Source organism: Akebia trifoliata, chromosome 4 (assembly GCF_017979445.1).
Source record: "Akebia trifoliata isolate Shusen 1 chromosome 4, ASM1797944v1, whole genome shotgun sequence".
Taxonomy (NCBI): Eukaryota; Viridiplantae; Streptophyta; class Magnoliopsida; order Ranunculales; family Lardizabalaceae; genus Akebia; species Akebia trifoliata.
In genome coordinates, this window is record NC_141378.1 from 25,961,038 (window position 1) to 25,975,110 (window position 14,073).

The following is a 14,073-nucleotide window of genomic DNA, read 5'->3' on the forward strand; positions in this document are numbered from 1 at the left end:
TGAGCAAGTTTTAAAGCATTGAGTGAATTGGTGGATTTTGTAAAAGATGGCTGGCTAAGCATGGGATCTAACTAGATGTTGCATTTTTTAATTTATTGATTTCATGGCTCAAAGATCCATTGAAATATTGGATTCGATAAAACTTAATGAATTTTGCAGATGATCGACATCCTAGCCATGCTTTGACAAGTTTGAACTTGCATTGTAACTTGAAAAGAATTCACAATTTGTTTCCCTTTTTATTTGCGAACAAGGATTGCTTATAATTTTTTAGGGAGGAACTAAAGGCTTTTACAGGTCTTTTGGACTTGGAGCTCTTTGACACTTTTTGAAGAAAAAAAACTATTTGGTATTTGGGGATTTTTTGGGTTTTGGGGAGCCTCCACCTGATTCTAAGTCTAGGAATCAAAGATAACTTTGATATGGAGTTGGGCCGATCCAAGGGTAAGAGATAATGGGCAAGGAGTCAAGTTATGGGTCGCATAAAGTGTTAGGCACCAAACCCACTCGATCGAGGAGATCAATCTCTACTATAATCCAAAACTATTATATGGTCAAAGAAGAAGACTGGGGTCAAACTAATGTCCAAGGATCTTTTTAAGGGGGCAATCATCATCATTATTCTATGCTTAAGTTTGAGAATTAATTCCAAAATGAGGCTTCGAATCCACGAATTAAATGATTTGAAGATTTTTCGGGATGTCGTGAGTAAATTTTTTTAAAAACCTCGATCCCAAAATGGATGTTGTGATGCTCACGTGGCATTCATCAATAAATCAATTTACAAATTAATTTGAGTTCCATGCACAACAATCATCCTTTAAGAGGCACCATATGATTCATAGAATGATGAGTCGATTGGAAACATTTTTTTTTTTTGGAAAACCCTTTCCAATTTTATTTTATGCACCCAAAAATCGGTTGGTCCACTTGATGTATGCTTTTATAAAAGAAACTTTCAATTTTAAACCAATGTGCCCAAAAACAACAAGTTGACTCCGTGGACATTTTGTAAAAAAAATCAATTTTGTTCAATGCACCCAAAAAATAATGAGTCAACTAGGCAACTTATTCTTGTATAAACAAACCAATTTCACTCAATATTCCCCAAAATCAGTGAGTCGTCTCATCGACATTTTTTTGAAAGATTGTCAATGTACATTCTAAAAAGATAACTAATCAACATATCATGCATCTTTAAAAAAATTGCTTAATGCACACACAAGAAAAATAGTGAGTCGACACATGTCTACACACAAGTCATGAATCTCCACTTCAACGTGCCTCTTCGCAAATTTGAGGGATGGAATTTGTTTTAAATGAGAACTTAACTTGGGTACTAAAGGCCGAATGCAAGGTCGATGTAGAAAACTTCAAATGGCCTACGACAACACGAATCCAAATATAAACTAATCCGAATTAAATAGTTTAAAACTCATATTCAATGTTTAACAAAATCTGATTTTTGAGATAGTGCGGAATCACAAAGTTTGCATGTCGAGGCCAATCCAACCCAAATTTACGGGCATGTATATAAACATTACTTGAGGTCTTAAGCACATGAAATAACGAGATTTCGAATCAAATTTGGCCCTTAAAAAAGAAAAAAATCTTCGACCACAATGTTGGGTCAAATTTATCTATTTTGCTAAGGTTGGATCATTATTAAATATGGATTCGATCCCCCTTTCCACTCCAATTTAGATGTGCAAATAGATAAGTATTCATGTTTTTCTAAGGTGTAAAATACATAATGAAAGAAAGCTTACCTCAAATCTGGTTCAAAGGTTGAGTGGGTTGTGGTTGTTGTGATTCCTTCAGAGATTTGAGAATATTGCTTACTTGAATCGTGTAAAGGCTTTATAAAAAATCTATTTTGTATCTCAACGTGATTGATTGATATATTATGTGTATTTCTAAAAATTTGTAATAAACATTTAAAATCAATTTTATAAAAAAAAAAAAAAAATTGGACAAAAGAGTTAAGAGAAATTAGTATATGCCTCGATAAACATGCACGAGTGGTCAATCGAAATATGAGACTTTTATAAAAGAGATTGTAAAAAAAATCTAAGTACCCCATTAGATTTGTATAAAAAAATTATCCAAAATGGACTATAAGTTTACGCAAATTAAAGTCTCGAGTACTAAATTATTAACAGAAGAAAATAATTATATAAATTACCATTACGTCCTTAATATCATATAAATACCAAATTTAAGAGAGAAAATTAATTTTTTTTTCTTTATTCTCTAATGTAGAAAATCCAAAATATTAGACATTGAAGCACTTTAGAGTGAGAATCGAGGGTCCGTGAAATAGAGAAAAAATTTCACCTCATCGAGATCGTCACTCCAAACTGAAGAGTTCGTGTTGGGCTGAAGATCAAAGTTAGGGTTTCAAATAAGAAGTGTTATTAAAAGCCATTGTCAATGAAATCGCACTATAGAAGATGCAAAACAAGTAGGAAATCTTTCCTTCTACCTTTTGGTTGCTAGATTTTGAATAAACATAAATTTATCAAAATTATTTTGGTTAGATTTCTTATTTAAGGTGTAGTCACTTTAAATTATGCATGTTTCGATATTTGATTCCATAGTTTTACTTCTATTATATTAAATAAGTTATTTTTTATATTTCCTTATAAGTTTTTAGAAACAAAATGGGATAAAATAAATTTTGACAGAGATTTTTAGGAAAAATCTGATAGAAAATCTTGACGAACATTAGTTTTCCCCCTCGGACCGTTATTATAGAGATTAGAAATTGCTATAATCATTTGGTCGCTATAATAACAATTTCAAAATTGCTATTTTCAAAATTGTTATGTCAACAAAACAATTTCAACATGAAATCACTATTTTTTATGTTGTTTTCAACATCGTGTCAGACACATTCCAACATATTGTTAGACACATCCAACAACTTATTTTCATTAAAAAAGTATTTAAGTAAATGTCAAATTTAATTTGAGTTTTTCATTTACTTTTAAGGTATATAATGAAAACAAGGGAATATCTCCCCCCTCCCCCCCACCAGCCATTTAAACAAAATGAAAATGACTTAAAAATCAAAATTTCAAAAGATCAAAATCTAATTTTAGGTTCAAGAATAAAACACAGACTTCGATGTTTTTGTTAGATTTTCAAAGCCCGTTTCTTTAACCTCCCTTCAAATTAAGATCTAAAAATTATATAATGTCAATATTATTTGTTAAGACTTTCATTCTCAAAAATATGGTTTAAGTTTGAAGAACTTTAAAAAATTACATTTTCAACACTTAGCCAAATTTTTTCAGTTTTAACTATTTATTATTTTATTACATTTTTGGAGTTTTTCCTACTTAACAAAGACTATCATATGGATTTGGTTGATCCCATAGAATCTCAAATATTTTGAAAAAATATACTTTGATAAATACTTAGAAAAAATAAATGATTGATCAATTGATTGATGGATGAATAGAAAGAACGTATGTTCTCTATTATTTGATGGGCCAATGACTTTAGCATTTTCTATGGCTAGACCATGTGAGACATGATTGATTGATAGATGGACGGGAATGATATCTAACGTTTTCACAATTACGTGAGATTCGATTGATTGAAGGACGTACAAAATATAACATTGGCTAGATATCACTGCTATTGCTTGTACTTTTGGAAGAAAGAAATTATATATATGTACTCAAATAAAACTATTCTATTTACTAGAAAATGATAGTAAAAAGCTTAGAAAAAGTGATGCGTTCGTACATTTTTAAAAGCACCGGATTAATCTAGGATAACACTTGTCGTTCTTTTCTCTTAGTATATGGGATACTTTGAAGAATAATACAACTTGTGAGACCTAAAAATTTCTCTTTTTTTTTTTTGATGAACTTTTGTACGCAAAGACAATTTTTGTACAGTGTAGAGATGAATTAGATTCACATGTATTACCTTTTAATAGGCTTAAATGCAAGGAGTCTCTCCCAGGCTAATTAGTGGTCACTAAGAGTCTATAGTCATCAAATGGTCGACCTCATCGTTGTTGAACTTGGTATTGGTTTCTTGATCAACGGTTAGTCTAAATTGGATAAATGGTCATCCAACTGTGGTATGATATAACAAATAAGAACGGTGGTATTCCACATCAGAGGTTAAGTATTGGAATATTGATTTGTCATAATTGAGGTGGTTATATCGATGTGTCCCCCAACTATCTTATGGACTACACCGCTGTGTTTGAATTATTATGTTTCTTTATTTTGTATTGCAATATTGATAGATGGTTTTCTTTAAAAATTCTGAAGCAGGATAAAATATTATAATGATAGAACTGATGATTGATGACTATTACAAATATTTACTATTTTTTATTTAGTCTTTATTAGAATATTATATTATGATAAAACATGTACTTATTTAAATGTTCAACATTATTTTATATTACATGTTGCGACTAGATGTTAGAACAATATATTTCTTGTTGAGTAACTTCCCATTACTCATCCTATTATTCAACATTTCAAATTACTCGAACTGTGGAAGAGCTAATGTATGAGGAAAAATTTAATGAGGAAGTCCTTGAGGAGGAGCATGTCGATAAACAATAACCTCTTTCAGTCTGAAATGTATTAGAGTCTAGGATATTATTTTTGTTGTTCAAGAAATTTATGTTTGGGTACTGTGTGTCACTTATGCCTTGAGGTTTATTATTTGATATTGGATATTATTACTCGTTAGCTTCTATTATTTATTAATTAGATGGTTGTTTAAATTTTTTCGCTACTTTATAACTATTGAACAAATTATTCTTTATTATTATATGTTATCATGGATTGAAATTGGTAATCATGCCTTTAAATCTAGTAGGGGGATCCTTGGGATTCGTGTTGTATTTGGGGGGTGTGACAAACCGATTGAGAATAGAAAATGAAGAACACATCAACAAATAATCAAGAGTCCGAGATCATCATTGAGAAAGACAGGTCAAGTGTGAGCTCTATGAAGAACGAGGCCGTCATTTTTTTTAAAAGGTGTAAGAGAAGACAAACTGAACATGACAAAAAGATTCTTGCTAGTTTGGGTAAGAGTGATTGGAAAATTTTAGATGAGAGGACCCCAAAAAACCTTGGTTCTATATTTCTTTTTTTATTCGTTTTTTTTTTCCTTTTGCACCAACCAACATGAAAGTGAATGAAGTCTAGAGAGCTAACCTTAAGATAGAAAAGAAACGTGACAAATAGGGGAGGGTCGATCAAGACTGAGATGCCCTACAATGGATGGGGCAAACTAGCTTTCATAAACTTGGAGTTGCCATTCTTGGAGAGCTTCAAATATGACCAAATCTTAAAGAATCTCTCCCATGAGTTGGACGGTCAACTCTCAACTCCAATCGTATAAGCACGATATTACACAGTCTGAATTTATATGCATCTCGATAATATATATCATGCTGAATTCATCTTGGGGACAAGTCCTTATTGTTAGATTTTGTGCTTACACCTTCATGATAATGTGTAAGGGTGCACATTGGATCAAGCCAAATCGAGAGCCAAACCAAACCAAGGCATTTCATATTCTGGGTTCGATCCCTAGTGGAGTCGCCAGTTATAGATGCGTGATTCTCGATTACGAGTGCTACTTCTACTAAGGTTTGGAATTGTCACCATTCATATTGTAAGAAAGTTTGAATGGTCACCCGATGTATATTTTTAGAAAAAAAATGTCATTTTTGAAATTTAACATGTATAAGGTTCGCATGTATTTGGCACTTATGACAGGTTTTGACCATGTGATGACAATCTGTTTCCATCGTGGGCCAGTAGTATCTTTGTCTCATAATTTTCTTAGCTAACATTTTCCCACTCATGTGAGGGCCACATTCTCCTGAATGTAGTTCAACCATCATCTGTTCAGCTTGATCTTCATCAACACACGACAAATAAATCCCATTATAAGACCTTTTGTATAAACTTCCTGCGCACATGATGAATTGAGATGCTAATCTTAGTAGGGTTTGTCGTTCCTTCCTTGATGCTTCTTCCGGGAATTCTTATTTTTCTAACACTCTCTTTATGTCTGTGTACCATGACTTTCCATTGGGTAGTCGAGTAGCAATATGATCTGATGACAGTATGCGGGTTTGTCTTTGACTTCAACATTGATTGGCCTCAATTCCATGCCAGGGGGCAAATGGATTATTGAAGATAAAGTTGCTAAGGAGTCAGCAAATCTGTTATCCTCCCTTGACAAGTGTTGGAACAGGATAGCTTTAAACTTACTGTAGACACCCCATTTTTGCATCCGCCTGATTAATCAACTCGTCAACCCGATTGCAATGATTCCCAATGATGGATGTGTATTCCATTACTTTATTTTGTTACCAGATATGTTTCAGAAATCCGGATGAGGTATCTCGAACTGACAAAACTTAGAAACCACGCTACGCTAGGCAAATACGACCCCAGAAACATAGAAATCATCATCTTGCAAACCAAAAAGAAGCTTCACGTTAAAAATCACTAAAAACTATCAAATTATCAAAATACCCCGAACCTCAAAACAACCCTAGAGCCTATGTTACGCTTAGGAAAATTCATTCAAACACATAAAACAACAAATCGAAACCAAATAAATCATTTCACCAATTTTCACAGAACTCGATAAAATTACAAAAATGCCCCTCATAAAGTTCACGACCATTTCACACAAAAAATTTCACAAAATAATATTTCCATTGAATTCCTTATGAAAAATCGATTCTAAAACATCCTAGAACATTAAAAACCGACTTAAAACGTGAAAAGTCCTCTCCGGGGGCAAAACGGTAATTTCATAATTTTCATAATTAAAAAATTCGAAATTAATAAATAAAACATTAAATAATTAAAGTGAAACATTAATGAAATTAATTTAAAATTTTGAACCTAAAAAATCGATTAATCGGACTCTCAGACAAAATTGTTGAGGGTTCGTGAGATATTTCTTTAAGGACCCCTCCATTTGGGGGTCCAAAGAATTAAAGAAATAATGGAAGGGGGTTCTCCAAAAATTAAAAGTAAATCAAGCAAGACTGAAGTCAAGGTAGTAAAGTCAATTAAGTGAGACTGAAGTCAAAATTAAAGTCAATTAAGCAAGATTGAAGTCAAGGTATTAAAAGTCAATCAATTAAGACTAAAGTCAAAACATTAAAAGTCAATCAAATAAGACCAAAAGTCATAATAGAATTCTAATTAAATAATAACTCTATCTAATAGAGTTCTAACTTAAAAACAATTCTACCTAAAATAATTCTAATTAAAACACAATTCTACCTAAAATAATTTTAACTAAAACACAACTCTAATTAAAAGATCTCTAATTAAACACTAACTCTATCCAAATCAACCCTAAAAAAAACATCTATAAATAGAGGTGCTCACACCCTATTTTCGTATCAAATCATAAACCCTAAGAGAAGTAGGTCTAGAAGCTCCCCTAGCCCCTCATAAACCCTAGTTTTGGAGCCCCAACTCCTTACCTAACATCCCTCCTTCAATTTTAGTCTAGAAAACACCTAAAATCCCTCCAAAAACACCCTCAAATCCGCAACAAACTTGAAGAGTTCAGATCCAAAAACAAGGAGATGCCTTGATCTAGGAGATCCGAAGTCAAATCCGGAGACAGAACGAAGCAAGGGAGTACAGTACAAGGAGCTATTTTTGTCAGATCTGAGGGAACAAAATCCTTGCTATCGGAAAGGTATGTAATTTTTTATTTTTATCTAGGTTTTTAGCAATGTGATATATTTGGGAAGTTAGTAGAGACCGGCTTTGGCCGGGCGGGGTTGGTGCCTAACACCTTCCAACCCCGTAACATGATCCCCGAATTCAAATTTTTTGTGGTAGATTAGTTCTTTTTATCCATGTTAGAGTCAGTTTGGTTCCTAGACCACAATAACTAGGTGGCGACTCCCAAACCTCAAGAGTCAAAAGCGGATCCGCGCACCCCGCGGATCGAGGGCGCTTTCACTTACTGACTAAGTTTAACAAATACTCATGATAGGGTTTCAACTTTTCATCCTTAGTCTTCCATCTTCCAATAACTGATGTATGACCAAGGCTGAATCCCCAAAAACTTCAATTTCTGTAATGCCTAGGTTCAAAGCAGCTTAAAGCCCTGCGAAGCACGCCTCATATTCAGCCGTGTTGTTAGTGTTCGAAAAAGCTAATTTAATAGCGATGGGAATGTGGTATCCTTCGGGAGAAAACATGACTGCCCCTATTCCATACCCATTTTGATTGGCGGCTCCATCAAAGTACAACTGCCATATTTGATTCTGCGGTTCTTCTTTAATGTGCAAGATGTTTTCATCTAGGAATTGATCGACAGGCCTTATTCCTTCTACTACAGGGTGATCTGCCAAGTATTCTGCTACAGCTCTCCCTTTGATAGACTTCTGTGTAACATGCGTGAAGTCAAACTCTGATAGCAACAATAACCATCATGCGGTCCTCCCTGTCAACGCCGGCTTCTCGAAAAGATACTTGAGAGGATCCATCCGAGATAACAGGATAATTGAATGAGATAGCATATTGTGCCGGAGTCTCTGAGTAGTCCATACCAGTGCTAAGAAAGTTTTTTCGAGGGTCGAATATTTTCGTTCATATTCTAACATTTTTTTACTGATGTAGTATATAGCCCTCTCTTTGCAAGTATCTTTGTCATACTATGCGAACATGCATCCCATAGCTTCTTCTGTGACTGATAGATAAAGAAGAAGTGGTTCACCCGGTGTAGGTGGAACCAAAATAGGTGGGTTCAATAGATACTCCTTGACTTGGTCGAAATCCTTTTGACATTGCTCATTCTAAACTGTTGGTTTATTCTTCTTGAGAAGTTTGAAAATAGGTTCACAGACGTTGGTGAGTTGAGCGATGAATCGGCTAACATACTGGATTCTGTCTAGAAAACCTCAAATCTGCTTTTCATTCTCAGGCGGCGGCATCTCTTGGATAGCTTTAATCTTCACAGGGTCTACTTCGATCCCTCTTTAACTGACCACAAATCCTAACAGTTTTCCAGAAGTTACTCCAAATACACATTTCTGTGGGTTGAGGCGGAGTTGGTACTTTTGAATTCTTGTGAGAAACTTTTCTAACGCAACAATGTGCCCTAGTCGTTCTTTGGATTTGACTATCATATCATCTACATAGACTTCGACCTCTTTGTGTATCATGTCATGTAGTAAAGTCATGGCTGCTCTTTGATAGGTAGCTCCAACGTTCTTCAAACCAAAAGGCATGACCTTGTAGCAGAAGGTCCCCTACTGTGTGATGAATGAAGTTTTTTGCATATCTCGAGGGTCCATTTTTATCTGATTGTACCCTGAAAATCCATCCATGAATGACAATAACGCGTGTCCTGCTGTACTGTCCACTAGAACATCTATGTGTGGTAAAGGGAAACTATCCTTTGGGCTTGCTTTGTTTAGGTCTCTAAAATCCACACACATCCTGACTTTTCTATCTTTTTTCGGTACTGGGACGACATTAGCAATCCACTCAGGGTATTCTACTACTTCCAAAAATCCAGTATTAATCTGCTTCGTAACTTCTTCTTTGATTTTCAAAGTCCATTCTGGCTTCATACATCGAAGTTTCTGTTTGATTAGTCGAGCATCAGGATATAACGGAATCCGATGTTGGACAATATCTGTGCTTACCCCGGCATATCCTCGTAAGACCATGCGAACACATCTTTGAACTTTCTGAGCAAGTCTAGTATCCCTTTGCGTTCATCGGGAGATAAAGTGACTCATATCCGAATTTCTTGAGGACTTTCTTTTGTTCTGAGGTTGATAACCTCTACTTCCTCTATTAGAGGTTGAGCTCGACGTTCCTCTTCTTGTTCAAATAATTTGATTATTTCAGGGGGAGGTTCCTTGTCAGAAGATTCTCCCCCCGAAGCCAGATTATTAGTTAAATTATTATTACGCTCGGGGTAATAAAAAATTTCTTTTATTTCATTAAAAAGAGATGGGGTAACAGGACTCATTGCAGACTTGACAGACTCATTTGACTCAGCAGGAAAAACAGACTCGCTAGAAATAACAGACTCAGCAAAAACAACTAACCTATTCGACTCAAAAGAAATAAAGGACTCGACTGGCATATCAGACTAAACAGGACTAATGGGACCGATAGACCTAGCCTTAACATGCAACACAGGACTAACTATATGATAATTTGAAAGACACCCAACAGCGGATTTGATTACAGACTGAGGATTTGGGATCCCTTTCTCAACTGACAACACTAAGACACTATGATCTTCAAAGAATAGCTAATCGATGTTAAAGGAATCCAGATCGAGCTGCCAGTCTTCAACTTTCTTCTCTTTAACTTCTGTGCTTGCTTCCTTTTCAGGCCATTCCATGCCAAAGAAGATTTCAAATCCCGGCAAACAAGTACTAGTGATGTGATCAATGAATGGCTCTGAGAACCCACAGTAACGGAAGTCTTCTCCTTCTTTCACAAAATAATCATTGAGAGTTTTTTGATAGGACTTCATTTTAATGAGATCCGTAGTGCGCCTTTGCCTTTTAGCAATGGCCTTGTCCCGTTTTGTCTTCCAGTATTGGGCCCAATCTTCCTTAGTAGGCTTGTATCCTACTCCGAATGTGCCGATGACTTCTTTGATTACTGGTGCCTCTTTAATACCTTGCTGCTTGCGACCTAAGCCCATACTAGGAAAAAAGCTCATTTTCTTGAATATATTGGCCATGTAGCAGTTAGAGGTATTTTCCATTGGAAAATATTCTTTCATGGCTTGATCCCATTGGACTGAGCATATTTTTTCAAACTCGAACCCACTGAGTTCTACTCTATGTTGTTCTGGTTGAATTCAAGCAACGGCTCATCCTTAGTTTTAGTAGTGTTTATAATCCCTACAATTTCAGCATCTCCATGGAGAGTAATCACTAGCCCATCCTTGATAAACTTGACCTTCTGGTGTAGTGTAGAAGGGATGGCTTTGATTTGGTGTAACCATGGTCTCCCTAACAGTAAATTGAAAGAGGACTGGATATCAATGACCTGAAATTCCATAGGAAATTCAGCTATGCCTGTGGACAATCGAAGGTGCAAAATTTCCAGTACATCCCTCTTGGTGTTATCATAGGCCCTAACACCTTGATTAGTGGGCTTGAGATCTTCAGTCTTAAACCCGAGACAAGTAGCAATTTTCAGCGGACAAACGTTCAGTGCACTCCCATTATCGATCAAAACCAGAGATACCCTCATCCCGTTACAGTCAACTGTAATGTGTAACGACTTAGTGTGGCTTACCCCTTCTTTCGGGAGATCTGAGTCCGAGAAGGATAGGATATTCTCCACGTAAGTCGCCCCTATTATACTAGCAAACTAATCTGGAGAAGTATCAAGGGAGACTTGGGCTGTGTTTAGTGCTTTGGGCACAGCCTCCCTATGAGCAGTGGAAACCATGAGTAAACCCATACTGAGATATTGGCCTCTGATTTTTTCAACTGCTTGATCACGAAGTTATCATCTTCGATGCTTTCCTTGGTGGGATCTTCTCCTTCTTTTCTTGCTAGGGCTGCAGGATTATCAACAAAAGTTCTTGTGGCTTAAAAATTCTTCCCCCTCGAGTCATATGTCTAACTTCATCACAGGAAAGGGAGAAAGGTTCATCTTCTTCAGTCAACAAGTATGGATCTTTGTCTGTCAAAGGTATAGGGTTTTTCAGATTTATTTGAGCCAACAGGTAACTAGTGAATGCGGGACTATCATAACGGGGTGGGGATAAACAATATGTATCATCCGAGGTTAAGTCGAATGGTTCATAGTTCGTAGTGAAAACCTCATCAGTAAAGGCTATCCCGGCAATGGGGTAACTAGGCGGTTTAACTTGGATTAGATGGATGAGAGAAACAGGGTCGAATAGTATTGGGGTGTGAGAAACCATGTTCAGGATTGGTGGAGGTTGATAAGTAGGTAGTTGATTAGTGGTGACATTTAGTGGGCTAGGGATGGTGACCTTTTTGTTGTCAATAAGGTTTTGAATGGCATGGCGCAAGGTGATACATCGATCCGTGTGATGGCCAGGATTTTGATGGAACTCACAGAACAAGTTAGCATTGTGTCCAGCTGACAAGGGATTAGGTAAAGGTCGGGGTTGGATAGGGGTAAGAAGCCATTTTTTTATCAGTTTGTGAAGCGCTACCGTGAGACTCATCCCTAGATTGGTAAATTGACGTGGAGTTCGAGGTTGACTAGGGTGAACCTGATTATTAGTTCGAGTTAGGGGTTGAGCTGGGGTAACTGAGGTATTGGCGATGTAAGTATGGTTGATATTGGGTTTGGGAACATATGGTTTCTGTAGACACCCCATTTTTGCATCCGCCTGATTAATCAACTCGTCAACCCGATCGCAATGATTCCCAATGATGATGTGTATTCCATTGCTCTATTTTGTTACCATAAATGTTTCAAAAATCCGGATGAGGTAAATCAAATTGACAAAACCTTAGAAACCACGCTACGTTAGGAAAATACGACCCCAGAAACATAGAAATCATCATCTTGCAGACCAGAAAGAAGCTTCACGATAAACATCACTAAAAAACTACCAAATTATCAAAATACCCCTTACCTCAAAACAACCCTAGAGCCTACGTTACGCTTAGGAAAACTCTCTCAAAATAACAAATCGAAGCCAAATAAATCATTTTCGCCAATTTTAACAGAATTCGACAAAATTACGAAAATGCCCCTCATAAAGTTCACGATCATTTCACACAAAAAATTTCATAAATGACACAAACTAATATTTTCATTGAATTCCTTACGAAAAATCGATTCTAAAACATCCTAGAACATTAAAAACCGACTTAAAACGTGAAAAGTCCTCTCCGGGGGTAAAACGGTAATTTCACAATTTTCATAATTAAAAATTTTGAAATTAATAAATAAAACATTAAATAATTAAAGTGAAACATTAATGAAATTAATTTAAAAATTTGAACCAAAGAAATCGATCAATCGGGCTTTCAAGTAAAATTGTTGAGGGTTCGTGGGATATTTCTTTAAGGACCCCTCCATTTGGGGGTCCAAAGAATTAAAGAAATAATGGAGGAGGGGTCTGCAAAAATTAAAAGTAAATCAAGCAAGACTGAAGTCAAGGTATTAAAGTCAATCAAGTGAAACTGAAGTCAAAATTAAAGTCAATTAGGCAAGACCGAAGTCAAAATATTAAAAGTCAATCAATTAAGACTAAAATCAAAATATTAAAAGTTAATCAAATAAGATCAAAAGTCATAATAGAATTTTAATTAAATAATAACTCTATCTAATAGAGTTCTAACTAAAAAATAATTCAACCTAAAACAATTCTAATTAAAACACAATTCTACCTAAAACAAGTCTAACTAAAACACAACTCTAATTAAAAGAACTCTAATTAAATACTAACTCTATCCAAATCAACCCTTAAAAAATTCTATAAATAGAGGTGCTCACACCCTATTTTCGTATAAAATCATAAATCCTAAGAGAAGTAGGTCTAGAAGCCCTCCTAACTTCCCATAAACCCTAGTTTTGGAGTCCCAACACCTTACCTAACATCCCTCCTTCGACTTTAGCCTAAAGAACACCCAAAAGCCTCCCAAAAACACCTCCAAATCCGTAACAAATTTGAAAAGTTCAAATCCAAAAACAAGGAGATACCTTGATCTCGGAGATCCGAAATCAAATCCGGAGACAGAACGAAGCAAGGGAGTACGGTACAAGGAGCTATTTTTGTCAGATCTGAGGGAGCAAAATCCTTGTTATCGGAAAGGTATAAAATTTTTTATTTTTATTTTTATTTAGGTTTTTAGCAATGTGATTTATTTGGGAAGTTAGTAGAGACCGGCTTTGGCCGGGCGGGGTTGGTGTCTAACACCTTCCAACCCCATAACGTGATCCCTGGACTCTTTTTCTCTTTCGTAGATTAGTTTGCCTTTTTTAGAGTCAGTTTGGTTCCTAGACCTTAACAACTAGGTGGCGACTCCCAAACCTCAAGGGTCAAAAGCGGATCCGCGCACCC